Raw genomic sequence first — 15,425 nt, 5'->3', positions numbered from 1 at the left:
TATTTTATTGAGCTTAGATGACACACAAATTATGCCTATTGATTCGATATATTATCATTTTCAGTTAATCAAAAATGTATTTAATTTTAAGTTCTGTTACTGTAAAATACAATCTGATGACGTGTAAATGTGTTTTATTATTTTGAGTTGTATGAACACTTCTTTTAATTTAGACGAACTTAAGTTAAGTGAAACTGGGCTGGGATTTATATTTCCCATCATGCTTTGCCCATGGCACTTGAAAGGGAGAGTAAATGCTAAAATTAAGTGTTATATAATGTTTTTTGCACAAGATTAATGGTAAGGGAGATTTAGCAGTAATTAGTGTTTTGTTATGCTAATTTAGAAGAGTTTCTGTTAATGTGGGTTTTTGGAGATTTACCATCATGGTGACAAGCGGTGCTTGGTAAGTTCATGTTACTTTGAAATGTGTTTTATTGTGTCCAAAAAGCGTCTTCACCTTACTTAAAACATTATGTTGGATCAACTTAAATAGTTGCATTCATGTTGACAATTATTAAGTTCATGTTACTTAGAAATACATTTTGTGGCAAAAAAACGTCTTCACCTTACTTAAAACATTATGTTGGATCAACTTAAATAGTTGCATTCATGTTGACAATTATTAAGTTCATGTTACTTAGAAATGCGTTTTATTGTGTCCAAAAAGCGTCTTCACCTTACTTAAAACATTATGTTGGATCAACTTAAATAGTTGCATTCATGTTGACAATTATTAAGTTCATGTTACTTAGAAATACATTTTGTGGCAAAAAAACGTCTTCACCTTACTTAAAACATTATGTTGGATCAACTTAAATAGTTGCATTCATGTTGACAATTATTAAGTTCATGTTACTTAGAAATGCGTTTTATTGTGTCCAAAAAGCGTCTTCACCTTACTTAAAACATTATGTTGGATCAACTTAAATAGTTGCATTCATGTTGACAATTATTAAGTTCATGTTACTTAGAAATGCGTTTTATTGTGTCCAAAAAGCGTCTTCACCTTACTTAAAACATTATGTTGGAAATAGTTGCATTCATGTTGACAATTATTAAGTTCATGTTACTTAGAAATGTGTTTTATTGTGTCCAAATAGCGTCTTCACCTAACTTAAAACATTATGTTGGATCAACTTAAATAGTTGCATTCATGTTGACAATTATTAAGTTCATGTTACTTAGAAATACATTTTGTGGCAAAAAAACGTCTTCACCTTACTTAAAACATTATGTTAGATCAACTCAAAATATTGAATTAATGTAATTCTCCCAATTGGCTTAAGTTAAAAATTCTAGTGGAAAACGCTAACATATTTTTTTTTTTTTGTTGAACCAATGTTTTATTTTTTAGAGTTTAGCACAAAATTTCCACTTGTAAGCAAAGCAAAAGCAAAAATCTAGGTTAAAGTAAGGCACTGACAATGGAAGTGAATGGAGCCAAATCGTAAAAGTTAAATTACTCATTGTTTCATTTGTAAAGCCACAAGACATAAACAATATGTCTGACGTTTTCTGTGAACTCGTAATGTACTTTTAAGTGTTTCATACTCTAGGCTGCCATTGAATTTTAGTTTTTAAGTCCTTCAGATACAAAACTCTTTATGATCACAGGCATCATAATTCTCTTTGCATCTAGAGTAGCCACCTTTTGTGTGCAAATGGATAGTATGGTGATAATTTTCCCCCCAGCCTTGCTCATTGTATGCCAAAATGGAAATCCTCCTATGCATTTTTTCTTGGACGCACTAGGGCCATCTTCAGTAAAGCAGCAAAGCCTCTCATTCTCATTTCCCACTCTTTGAATTGGGCTTGCTAGTCCAATCAAAAGGACTATGGACTCGGTGCTTCTTTCTGTATGACAGTGGATTACGGCTTTTGTCGGTGATGTAGCTATGCTTTATTATGCTTCTCTGAACAGTGGGTTGTCCTCAGAGAGTTTGTCCTTTTTGGGTACACACACACATGCACATATGCATACACACAGTAACACAAGCTCAATAATTGCTGTTTGGCCAGCCCTGAGGGTGTTAATATTAAGCTGGCATGAAGCGGAGAGACTGCCATGAAACTGCATTTGTAAAAGTCAAAGTCCTGCTTTGGTCAGCAAAAAGAAACCCACAAGCTTTTCACATATTTCTATTTTTCTTCATTCTGAGAGACAGTTTTGAAAAGAGCTTGTGAATATTCCAGTGTTTCCACATCTCCTACAAAAAATAGCATCATTACTCCAGTCTTCAGTGTCACGTGATCCTTCAGAAATCAGTCTAATATGATGATTTGATGCTCAAGAAATATTTCTTATTATCAATGATGAAACCACTTGTGCTGCTTAATATTTTTGTGGAAACTGATACATTTTTCAGGATTCTTTGATTTATAATTTCTTTTTTACATTAGAAATGTCTTTACTGTAACTTTTGATCAATTTAAATCATTCTCACTTTTTTTTTTTTTAATCTTACTGACCCCAACATTTTGAATAATGGCATATATTAATTAGGTAGATTAATTATATACATTATATGCTGATAAATTAATGAAATTCATTTAATGTTATTCATTTTGCAGACAGTTTTATCAACCATGACTTAAATTGGGATATGGGTCAATGATGTGATGGGTCTTTTTTTTTTGTCCAAAGGCCTTAATAATAATAAAAAACAAAGATATGACATCCAAAGTATGTAAGGTAGTACAACTAGATCTCTTTTATTGAATCCAAAAGGTTTTAATTATATTTTGCTACATATAAATGTATTATAAAGATTTTGAAGTGTCAAAATGTCATTCGGTTTAACCATCCAAAGGCCAATACAGTCATTTCATTTGTGATTAAAATATCTTAAAATGTAATAAATGTATATATTTTTACTCTGGCATGATTTTATAACATCATAAATCAACATAGTGCAAAATGGCATTAAAATAATGTGTAGAAGTCGTTGCTTTATGAGAAAGAATGTCCGGAAAAATGAATTTCATTGATGTCATTCGGAGTAACCAATATAAAGGGACCATTTTGGATCAAGTCATGCGGTCAGTATTATGTGACAGGATGTGACATCATTCAGACACCTGCAAAGGACCACATGGTCCTGAAACAAAGTAACTAACTTTTTTAATTATTAGAAAAATTCATCTTTTCACTTGCTCATACGCATGTCCTGAAACATCAGGTCATTTGGTACAACCGCTGTAAAACATGGAAAATGTTGTAATATTTTAAAAACTTTTTGATTTGAAATGTTTGATTGTCCTTTTGCTAGCTAGCTAGATATCAGCCTGTTAGCATTGTTTGAAAATATCGTCATTCGGTATAACCAAAAGTGTCATTCGGTAAAACCGAAATTTTGGTTAAACTGAATGACTTTTTTGGTGGCAAATTTTGTCCATCTTGTAATAAATGACAAAAGCAGTGTTAATTGATTATAAAAACCACATTATCTCATTGTTAACACTTAATAAAACTTAAAAATTAATTATATCTTTTATGTTTTTCGATGACCCATATACATTTTATATTTACATTTTTATATTTTAAGATTACATTCCATGGCCATTTTTGACATTGATGTTAGTACAATTAAGTTATATTTTATTAATTAATGCAATTAATATAATCAATACTTGAAAAGAAAAAGAGCTCCTGAATGAAGATAACTCAATTACATTATTTTTGATAGATAAATAATTAATTATAAATATTGTATAATATTTAATATAATATTAATTATAAACGTTTTATTTCTCTCTGATACTTCATAGAGAAAACTAATGCAAATAGGCATGTGTTGCACTCATCTATTGAAAGACCAGGCTGATAAAGGACAAGAGCTTTGGGACTGATTAATGAGATTTCAGTTTTATCTTTGTTGAGCTTGAGAATGTCCAGTTAGAATTAGTTTTAAATTAGAGACGCAAGCACTTAATGAGGGGTTGGAAGGCTGTGGTGATGGGAACTAAAATAGATTTATGTGTCTTTGACATAATAATAGAAATGGACCCATAATGTTGCATTATTTGTCGAAAGGGAAGCATGTAGATTAAAATGAGTAGAGGGCCTTGGATAGATCCCTGGGGGATGCCCTGCCTAACAGCAGTGGTGGAGGATTTATGTCTCTGAAAAGAAACAAACTGCTGCCTGTCATTGAGGTTAGACATGAATCAGAGGTAAACTGTGCTAGAGATGCCAGTGGCTGAATAGATACGCGTAGCTTTTGTTTAAACAAATGCATCATTATCCTCAGGTTTAACTCTCGAGGGATCGCTTTCCTGTGATTTGCTTGTGCATTTCCTACTTAAATGCAACCTCTTTTGACATCCTCAGTGTCTAGTAAATATGTGATAAAATGTGTCTGCTTACAATTTAGCATTTGCATAAGTGTTTCAAAACAACAGAAGGTTGTCTTCAACCTTGAAATGACTAATCAAAAAGGATCTTACAGAATCCAAATGCATCCAATGTTTTCATAATTGTCTTGTTCAGCACATTAAAGTTTTTTTTGTTATATCTCCTCATCTTTAATTTCTGGTTTTATTAAAGTTGAATTTGTTTGTGCATGTTGTAAAGTACAAAGTAGTGTCACACTAAGTCCCCAGAGAGTGTGAGACAGGCCCGCTGTTGCTCGACAGGGTGCATATCTGTAACCTTGATGTCAAATGCTTATTAGCACTTGCTTCTACTGTTGCCCTTCTCAAAGCAACTGCCAGCACTGAGAGCGTTGAATAAATGCACCCTCAATGTGCTCTGACAGCACTCAGCACTCGCTTAACTGTGGCGTTTGATTATGTGCTTATTATATACCAGTAAACAGATGCGTGGACTGGTGAGGCTGAGAAGGCTGATATGATTTGACAGGCTCTAGATACAGAGGAACTGAGTAGACAATGGAAGGAAGCGAGAAAACACTCAAAAAGTTCACCCAAAAATGAAAATTAACCCAATGATTTACTCACCCTCAAGCCATCCTAGGTGTATATGACTTTCTTCTTTCAGCCAAACACAATCAGAGTTATATTAAAAATATCCTGGCTTATCCAAGCTTTATAATGGGAGTGATTTTGAAGTCCAAAAAAGCGCATCCATCCATCACACAACGTACTCCATGCGGCTCCATGGGGTTAAAGGATTAGTTCACTTTCAAAAAAAAAGTCCTGATAATTTACTCACCCCCATGTCATCCAAGATGTTCATGTGTTTCTTCAGTCGAAAAGAAATTAAGGTTTTTGATGAAAACATTCCAGGATTTTTCTCCTTATAGTGGACTTCAATGGCCTCCAAATGGTTGAAGGTCAAAATTACAGTTTCAGTGCAGCTTCGAAGGGCTTTAAACAATACCAGATGAGGAATAAGGGTCTTATCTAGTGAAACGATTGGTCATTTTCAGAAAAAAATGTAAATGTATATGCTTTATATAAACAAATGCCTTGCACATGCTTCCGCCAAAACCGTATCACAAAATGTATCACTCTCGTTACCATTTTGTCAGATTTAACTAGCACTCAGATGCTGAAACCAAAAGTTTCTATGACTGTAAAAACCCATGAATATTTAATGAGTTCAGCACTGAGGCAGTTTATGATTGGTTGTCTGCATTGCAGCTGGGATTTCTCATGAGTGGGAAAGCACAGATGTTACTTATCAATGTCAAAATGTGCCTAGATCAATTTTTTATTTTAGTGTCTGCAGTGTTTTTTCAAAGAGCTTCTTAAACTTCTACTTAACAGGGAAATTTCTAAATGGGTTAGTTTACCCAAAAGTGGAAACAATAAAGAAAGCCATAAGGTTTGAGGCAATGTGAGGGTGAGTAAATTACAGAATTTGACATTTTTGGGTGAACTATCCCTTTAAACAATTAACCAAAATCTAATATATTGGCTGTTTGTTGCAAAGTCCCACCCATTTAAGAGCTCACCCAATAATCAAGGTTCCAGGCTACAAAAACTATTTGAAAGCCTAATGTCCAATGAAAATCATCCAAGCAGGACTCAAAATGACACTTCAGAGGCTGTTGACCAATCAACATTGATCTTTGCTCCATTAAAATGAATGGTAAAGATATCTACATAGACTCCCATTGAAGAAAGGTTGCCTTACAACTCTAGCATTCTAGATCCACAATAGAGATCCTTTCAAAATGTCAAGTGTGAAACATTGCTTAACTACGGAAGAGGGTTAGGGCCAAGCAATAATAAAAAAATAAAACCATCTCGAGATTAAAGTTGTTAAATTTCGAGAAAAAAGTCGAGATAAAATGTTGAGAATAAACTCGTTAAATTACGAGAAAAACTTGTTAAATTACGAGAAAAAAGTCGAGATAAAATGTTGAGAATAGTCATAAAATTACAAGAAAAAAGTCGTTAAATTACGAGAAAAAAGTCGTTAAATTATGAGAACAAATTCGTTAAATTATGAGAAAAATTTCATTAAATTTCTAGAAAAAAGTCGAGATAAAATGTTGAGAATAAAGTCATTAAATTACATGAAAAAAGTCGTTAAATTATGAGAAAAAAGTAATTAAATTCCGAGAACAAATTCGTTAAATTATGAGAAAAATGTTGTTAAATTTCGAGAAAAAAGTCAAGATAAAATGTTGAGAATAAACTCATTAAATTACGAGAAAAAAGTCGTTAAATTATGAGAAAAAAATCGTTAAATTCCGAGAACAAATTGATTAAATTACGAGAAAAAAGTCGTTAAATTACGAGAACAAATTCGTTAAATTATGAGAAAAATGTTGTTAAATTTCTAGAAAAAAGTCGAGATAAAATGTTGAGAATAAAGTCATTAAATTACGAGAAAAAAGTCGTTAAATTACGAGAACAAATTCGTTAAATTACGAGAAAAAAGTTGTTAAATTACGAGAAAAAAGTTAAATTACGAATTTGTTCTCATAATTTAATGACTTTTTTCTCATAATTTAATGAGTTTATTCTCAACATTTTATGTTTTTTCTCGAAATTTAACAACTTTAATCTCGAGATGGTTTTATTTTTTTTATTATTGCTTGGCCCTAATCCTCTTCCGTACTTAACCTGGGGTTAAAATGAGGATAAAAAAAAAAACATTATCCCAGGGTTAAGAGTGTGTGGAAAAAGCCCTTTCTGCATTGCAATCAGCATGAGTGGGATATGATGTTGGTTCCAGAAGAATATTTTCACTCCTCTTGTTTCTGTTCTCTTTGTTCTTTCTCTTTTCTAAAGTCTCGAAACTTTGATGCCCATTTTGTTCCGCTCCCCATTTCCATGTCCCAGGATGATTTGTGGGGCTCACTGAAGGGCGAAGTGGGATTCCACCAGGTTAAAACAATGAGATCTGTGTGGGAAAGTGATAGATGAACCGACTCCAACCACATTTGTCTTCGGTTTAACATTTTCTTGTATCAATTGTTTCAGGAAAGCTTGCTTAATATGCATTTCTGAGCGTCCTGGTGCTGAAGGAAGGAATGAATCAACTCTGGAACAAAAGAAGAATAGCAAGACGATTTGGGACTTCAAGACTCTAATTAAGAACAAGGTACTTCATTCTGCCTGTTGTAATGAGAGCCTTATGACGAATGTCAGGCCGTAAATACTATTTAATTTTGTCCAACTAATGTCTCACGTTCCATATTGAAGTAAATAGTCAATTATATTGTCCAGCTCTGAAACTTGAATTATTGCTTGACATGTTTGATTTCGTAAAACTGGATTCATTGTCTGTTTATGAAGCCAATAGTGAACCTCCTCCCTCTACAATGTCATGAATTAAACGAATGGCTTGGGAATAAGACAAGGAGCATCGGGAAAATATGGAAGCGCGCTCGTGTGCAGCCATGTGCAAAATTGATATTTCACAATATCTGATTTATCACGGGTCTCATTCTGTTTAGCGTCATTGTCTCTTTATATTCACTTATTTTTTTGTAGTCAGAAGATTGTCTGTTTATGCACAGAGGTCATAGAGAACTTTACGATCGGACAGTGTACAGCTGTGATGAATAGTCAGTTTTGACAGTGAAATGGATACTCTAATCTATATATTGACAGGCAGTTGATAAATGGCATGAAAGGCAGGTGTTCACTGATAATGAGCCAGCAAAGCAACCAGCTGATTAAGCTCCAACTTTGATTCCAGAGCTCTACGTCCTTTGATTCATCCTTTGGGAAAAGATAGCATAGATGAATGGAAGAACGTCTCACGGTAGCTCTACTTCTGGGTCAAAGATGTATACAGTTTTAGTAGCATCACTACAAATAGTGTGGCGGAAAACATTACATTTTACCTGACAGTATTTCAGCAAATCAAGTGCGTCTTATATTTTTCTATTGTCTTTTTAGAATCTTAACCAGTGATTCCTTAATTGTGAATGAATCACTATTTTGAGTTGATTCTTTTCAATGAATTGAAATGGGAACGGATTCAGAACATTGTGCTTACCAATTTACAGTCTGAACTAGTGATTCTTAAAGGATTAGTCCACTTTCAAATAAAATTTTCCTGATAATTTACTCACCCCCATGTCATCCAAGATGTTCATGTCCTTATTTCTTCAGTCGAAAAGAAATTAAGGTTTTTGATGAAAACATTCCAGGATTATTCTCCTTATAGTGGACTTCAATGGACTCCAGACGGTTGAAGGTCAAAATTACAGTTTCAGTGCAGGAATAAGGGTCTTATCTAGCAAAACGATCAGTCATTTTCAAAAAAAATACAACTGTATATGCTTTATAAACACAAATAATCGCTGTGCACATGCTTCCGCTTTCCGCATTCTTCAAAAAGCTTACGCTGTATGTCTTCCCTATTCAACTTACGGAACAAACGTGGCGCCAGTTTTGTTTTTTTACGTAAGTAAAATAGGGAAGGCGTAGGACATACGGCATAAGCTTTATGAAGAATACGGAAAGCGCAGCGATCATTTGTGTTTATAAAGCATATTTTTTTCGAAAATGACCGATCGTTTCGCTAGATAAGACCCTTATTCCTCGTCTGGTATCGTTTAAAGCCCTTTGAAGCTGCACCGAAACTGTAATTTTGACCTTCAACTGTCTGGAGTCCGTTGAAGTCCACTGTAAGGAGAATAATCCTGGAATGTTTTCATCAAAAACCTTAATTTCTTTTCGACTGAAGAAAGAAAGACATGAACATCTTGGATGACATGGGGGTGAGTAAATTATCAGGAAAATTTTATTTGAAAGTGGACTACTCCTTTAATTGTAAATGAATCACGATTTTGAGTCAGTTCTTTTTAATTCATGGGTCAAATGAGTGAAATTGGTTTGCAATTAAGTTTAGAATCAGAACTAGCAATGAATGAATCACTGTTTTGAGTCAGTTCTTTGAATTTGTCACACAATGAACTGGTCACACAGGTTAGCAAGATATTCTGAATAGGTTTGCAATTCAGTTTAGAATCAGAACTAGCGATACTCGGTTCATGAAAGAATCATAATTTTGAGTTGATTCTTTTCAATTAATTGAAATGGGAACTGATTCATAACATTGTGCTTACCAATTTACAGTCTGAACTAGTGATTCTTAAATTGTGAATGAATCTCTATTTTGAGTCAGTTCTTTTCAATGAATTGAATAGGGAACCTATTCAGAACATTTTGCTTATCATTTTAGAGTCTAAACTAGTGATTTTGTTTATTTGTGAATTAATCATTATTTTGAGTTGATTCTTTTCAATGAATAGCAATGAGAACTGATTCAGAACATTGTGCTTACCAATTTACAGTCTGAACTAATGATTCTTAAATTGTGAATGAATCACTATTTTGTGTCAGGTTTTTTTTTTTTCACTGAATTGGTCACATGGGTTAGCACAGCATTCTGAATTGGTTTAGAAAAAAGTTTAGCTAGCGATACTTGGTTCATGAAAGAATCACAATTTTGAGTTGGTTCTTTTCAATGAATTAAAATGGGAACCAATTCAGAGCATTGTGCTTGCCACTTTAGAATCTGAACTAGTGATTCTTTAATTGTGAATGAATCATTATTTTGAGTCAGTTGTTTTCCATGATTTGAATAGGGAACCTATTCAGAACATTTTATCATTTTAGAATCTGAACTAGTTATTTTTTTTAATTATTATTTGTGAATGAATCACTATTTTGAGTTGATTATTTTCAATGAATTGAAATGGGAATTGATTCAGAACATCGTCCTTACCAATTTACAGTCTGAACTAGTGATTCTTTAATTGTGAATGAATCACTGTTTTGTGTCTGTCAGTCAATTGAATCAGGAACATTCGGAATATTGTGCTTACCAATTTAGAATCTGAACTATTGATTCTTCAATTGTGAATGAATCATTATTTTGAGTCAGTTCTTTCCAATGAATTGGTCACATGGGTTAGCACAGCATTCTGAATCGATTTGCAATTCAGTTTTAAATCAGAACCAAACTCGATTAATGAATGAATCACAATTTTGAGTTGGTTCTTTTCAATGAATTGAACTGGGAACCGATTCAGAATATTTTGCTAACCCATTTGACCAGTTTAGTATCTGAACTAGCAATACTTGATTTGTAAACAAATTGCAATTTTTTGAGTCAGTTCTTTTCAATGAATTGCTCAAATTTGTTTTCCAGTTTCCATTCATAATCAGAACTAGCAATACTCAATCCAATGATTATTCATTATTTTGAATTGCTTCTTTTCAATGTGTTGGTCAAATTAGCAAAACATTTTGATATTAAGTCTGAATCATTTCAACGGCACACACACTTGTTTGGTTAAGTCTTTGTAATATAGGATTAATACAATTATTTGAAACCAAAGTTGTATATCCTGTTGTTGGCCAGTCAACAATGTAGCTGCTAACAAATCTATCTATATTTTTTCAATAGCTTGCCCAACACTGAATGTATAAGTGCTACTTTCCTTATTTATGATGGCACTCTTGATTAATCTTAGTGGGAAGTGATACGCTTTCAATATAAACGTTATTCTTTCAATCAAATCAAAGCCAGTTATTCACGCTACAAGCTTTTATGGAGGGAAGCGGATACGCATCAAATCTTTTGCTGCAATAGCAGTAAAACGGCACGGCTGGGAATCCAAACTTGTAAAAACACTCCCAAGGACTATTGCTGTTCCAGAAGGTGCCTGTGGTGTGGTCCTTATGGGATTGCCTGACGAATAAGAAGAATGATGAATGGACTGTCTCTGGGCTAATCTGTCTTCTGAGGGGTTAAACAGCATTCGGTTCAAACCTCGCTAACTGTTCTACCGTCTGAAGACAACATGAAAGCGCTTTGTTGTTTTAGCTGTGGGAAACCTTGTACGTAGATGCTCATAAAGCTTTTTTTTGCTTTTCTTTCTGATATCAGAGCATGCCAGACATGACAATTCAAAAGCTAGAGTCTATTACTGTGCAAATGAGTTAGACAGTGCCATCTTTTTTGTTTTTAAAAGATATCTTCAATCAGTACGTTTTTTTTTTTTTACTGCTTTACCTCAAAGTGCATGAGTATTTTACATATTTAAAGTGAAACACAGAAATGTGTCACAGGTTTAAAAGCATTCCTGGTGTTTGAACATTGAAAACTGTGCAATCTCTTGTCTTCTGCTGTCAGTGAATGGACATTTATTCTTCATTTAGTCATTTAGACTTCATTTAGACATTTAGTCTATAGTGATAACAATATCTCAAAATGCTTACGTTTTACATTTCCCATATAGCTAAAGCAATACACTAGAAGAGCCTTTGCAGCAAACTATTATAAATTTAGCCTTTTAGATATAAATGAGGCAATTAAAAGATGTTTATGAATTATATGCCCAGGGGTTGATTTGCACTCTGTGTATATCATGAGAGGTGAAAGGTCTCAATAAAATATAAATATAAACCACTCAAGTGAAGCAGCTTTAATTAAAACACAGCTGCTGCCGGGCCAAAGACAAGCACCGGTGCAAAATGACCAGTGGTGGCTTTCGCCACTTCATCATTCATATTAATCTTGATATAATTATGTATTTTATATTATAAAATAATGAATAGACAGTAATGATTTTTCTCTAGCGGAGAGGAGATTAATGAGACTTTAGAAATTTGGCTTTAAAAAAATCCCTAAGGATTTATAGGACATTGATTTCTAAAGGCTTACAGTAAAATGTTCTTTATCAGTATTTTTGTCTTTTCTTCCCAATACAAAATATCAAATCATCCTTAAGAAGCAAAATTAGGCTACATTAGATATGAAGACTTGATTTTAAAAAATAAAATCATGAATTCTTTTTTTTTTTTTACTCTATATATACAGATAGTTTAGCATAAATCAAACAATTTCTTTTTATAAATATTTATAAAAAAATATTTTTATTCACTTATAAAATTTTTATTATAATAAAAAATACACTTAATTATATGTGAATTAAGATTGGGCTCAGTAGGAAATTAATACTTTATTAAAATGGATTAATTAAATTGATCTAAAGTGACAGTAAAGATGTAATGTTACAAAAAAAAAAGAGATGCTGTTCTTTTAAACCTTTTATTCATTAAAGAATCATGAAAAATGTATCATGGTTTCCACAAAAATATGACGCAGTATGAAAACTTTTCAACATTCATAATAATAAGATGTTTCTTGAGCTGTAAATCATCATATTAGAAAGATTTCTGAAGGATTTTGTGACACTTGACTGGAGTAATGATGCTGAAAATTCAGTTTTGCATCAGAAATAAATACAATTTCTAATATATTAAATTAGAAAACAATTATTTTAAAGTCCCCATGTAGTCAGTAATTGTATCCCTTAAAACTAATCTCTGACCACCAAAATTACATATTTAAAAAAAAAATTCCTGTGAAAAAAATTCTTAATGCCTTAAAATAGCTTTAATGTAACTCTACACCCTTGCCTCATTTAATATACACAGATCTAAGAATATACTAATTAGCCCCGCCTCCACTCACTCGCACGAGCTCAGAGATCCACTCGGTCAACTTACTGAGGTAAATGCTGCACAATGATATCGCTTTTTACAACGTCAGACACATAACGGTAATTAATATGATTAGCGTTTTGCTTGACTACGTTATCAAACAGCTGCTAATAATGAGTTGCTAATGTTACACAAACCATGTTCACATTCACGAGTCTGCCTTCTAACAATCAATATTAGAAACGCTTTGAACAACTCAGAACGTTGGTGGAGAAAGACATATAGCTCATCATAACATCGTAATGTACATCATACACCCGCCATATTGCCAAATCTACACGATTTTTCATATCAGCAGAAAAATATACCAGGATATGCTAAAACCCGCCGGCACATTGACGTGATTGGTTACAAGGTAGTTTGTGACGTCAGAAACACCAGCAATTTCAAGCTGCTGGTTTGAGACTGTCTTTTACGGAAGAGGATTAGGGCCAAGCAATAATAAAAAAATGAAACCTTCTCGAGATTAAAGTTGTTAAATTTCGAGAGTAAACTCATTAAATTATGAGAAAAAACTCGTTAAATTTCAAGAAAAAAGTCTAAATAAAATATTGAGAATAAACTCGTTAAATTAAGAGAAAAAAAACGTGTTAAATTTCGAGAAAAAAACTTGTTAAATTTCGAGAAAAAAGTCGAGATAAAATGTTGAGAAAAAACTCGTTAAATTATGAGAAAAAAACACGTTAAATTTTGAGAAAAAGTCTATATAAAATGTTGAGAAAAAACTCGTTAAATTATGAGAAAAAAACACGTTAAATTTCGAGAAAAAGTCGAGATAAAATGTTGAGAAAAAACTCGTTAAATTACGAGAAAAAACTCGTTAAATTTCGAGAAAAAAGTCGAGATAAAATGTTGAGAAAAAACTCGTTAAATTGAGGAAAAAACACGTTAAATTTCGAGAAAAAAGTTGAGATAAAATGTTGAGAAAAAACTCGTTAAATTATGAGAAAAAAACACGTTAAATTTCGAGAAAAAGTCGAGATAAAATGTTGAGAAAAAACTTGTTAAATTATGAGAAAAAACTCGTTAAATTACGAGAAAAAACTCGTTAAATTACGAGAAAAAAGTCGAGATAAAATGTTGAGAATAAACTCATTAAATTTCGAGAATAAACTCATTAAATTATGAGAAAAAACTCGTTAAATTTCGAGAAAAAAGTCGAGATAAAATGTTGAGAATAAACTCGTTAAATTACGAGAAAAATACTCGTTAAATTTCGAGAAAAAAACTTGTTAAATTTCGAGAAAAAAGTTGAGATAAAATGTTGAGAAAAAACTTGTTAAATTACGAGAAAAAAACTTGTTAAATTTCGAGAAAAAGTCGAGATAAAATGTTGAGAATAAACTCATTAAATTATGAGAAAAACTCGTTAAATTACGAGAAAAAAACTTGTTAAATTTCGAGAAAAAGTCGAGATAAAATGTTGAGAAAAAACTTGTTAAATTATGAGAAAAAACTTGTTAAATTACGAGAAAAAAACTTGTTAAATTTCGAGAAAAAGTCGAGATAAAATGTTGAGAAAAAACTCGTTAAATTATGAGAAAAAACTCATTAAATTACGAGAAAAAAACTCGTTAAATTTCGAGAAAAAAGTCGAGATAAAATGTTGAGAAAAAACTCGTTAAATTATGAGAAAAAAACTCGTTAAATTTCGAGAAATAAGTCGAGATAAAATGTTGAGAAAAAACTCGTTAAATTACGAGAAAAAACGTATTAAATTACGAGAAAAAAACTCATTAAATTTAGAGAAAAAAGTATTATGACTTTATTCTAAACGTTTTATCTCGACTTTTTTCTCGAAATTTAACAAGTTTTTTCTCATAATTTAACAAATTTGTTCTCGTAATTTAACGATTTTTTTCTCGTAATTTAATGAGTTTATTCTCAACATTTTATTTCGACTTTTTTCTCGAAATTTAACGTTTTTTTTCTCGAAATGTAACAACTTTAATCTTGAGATGGTTTTAATTTTTTATTATTGCTTGGCCCTAATCCTCTTCCGTAGTCTTTGGTTTACTGCATTGTTAAAGAGAATACTCAGCAATGGTGTTGACTTATGAATTGACACATGATTTGTCTTAAAACATGTTAAAAACACCAGATAGACATATAAACAACATTAAAAACTTGATTTTCACCACGGGGGACTTTAAATTGTAATAATATTTCACAATATTATGGTTTTACTGTATTTTTGATCAAATAAATGCAGCCTTGGTGAGCAGAAGAAACTTCTTAAATAAATAAAAATATCTTGCTGACCCCAAACTTTTGAATGGCGGTTTATTTATATAATATTTTTTTCTTATTTTTCCCCCTGAAAAACACAAAAAGACAAAAGTACTGATTAAAAATAATTTATGCATTATTTATATGACGACTGCAATGTTTTGAGGAATTCGCAATAAAGACGGGTGATATTAGTTTTTCAGGTTCATTTTCACAGCCACATTTATTTGTTCAGCCCGTCCCTGCGA

Source organism: Megalobrama amblycephala, linkage group LG15 (genome assembly GCF_018812025.1).
Source record: "Megalobrama amblycephala isolate DHTTF-2021 linkage group LG15, ASM1881202v1, whole genome shotgun sequence".
NCBI classification, from domain to species: domain Eukaryota; kingdom Metazoa; phylum Chordata; class Actinopteri; order Cypriniformes; family Xenocyprididae; genus Megalobrama; species Megalobrama amblycephala.
Note: the sequence above shows the minus strand (reverse complement) of the source record.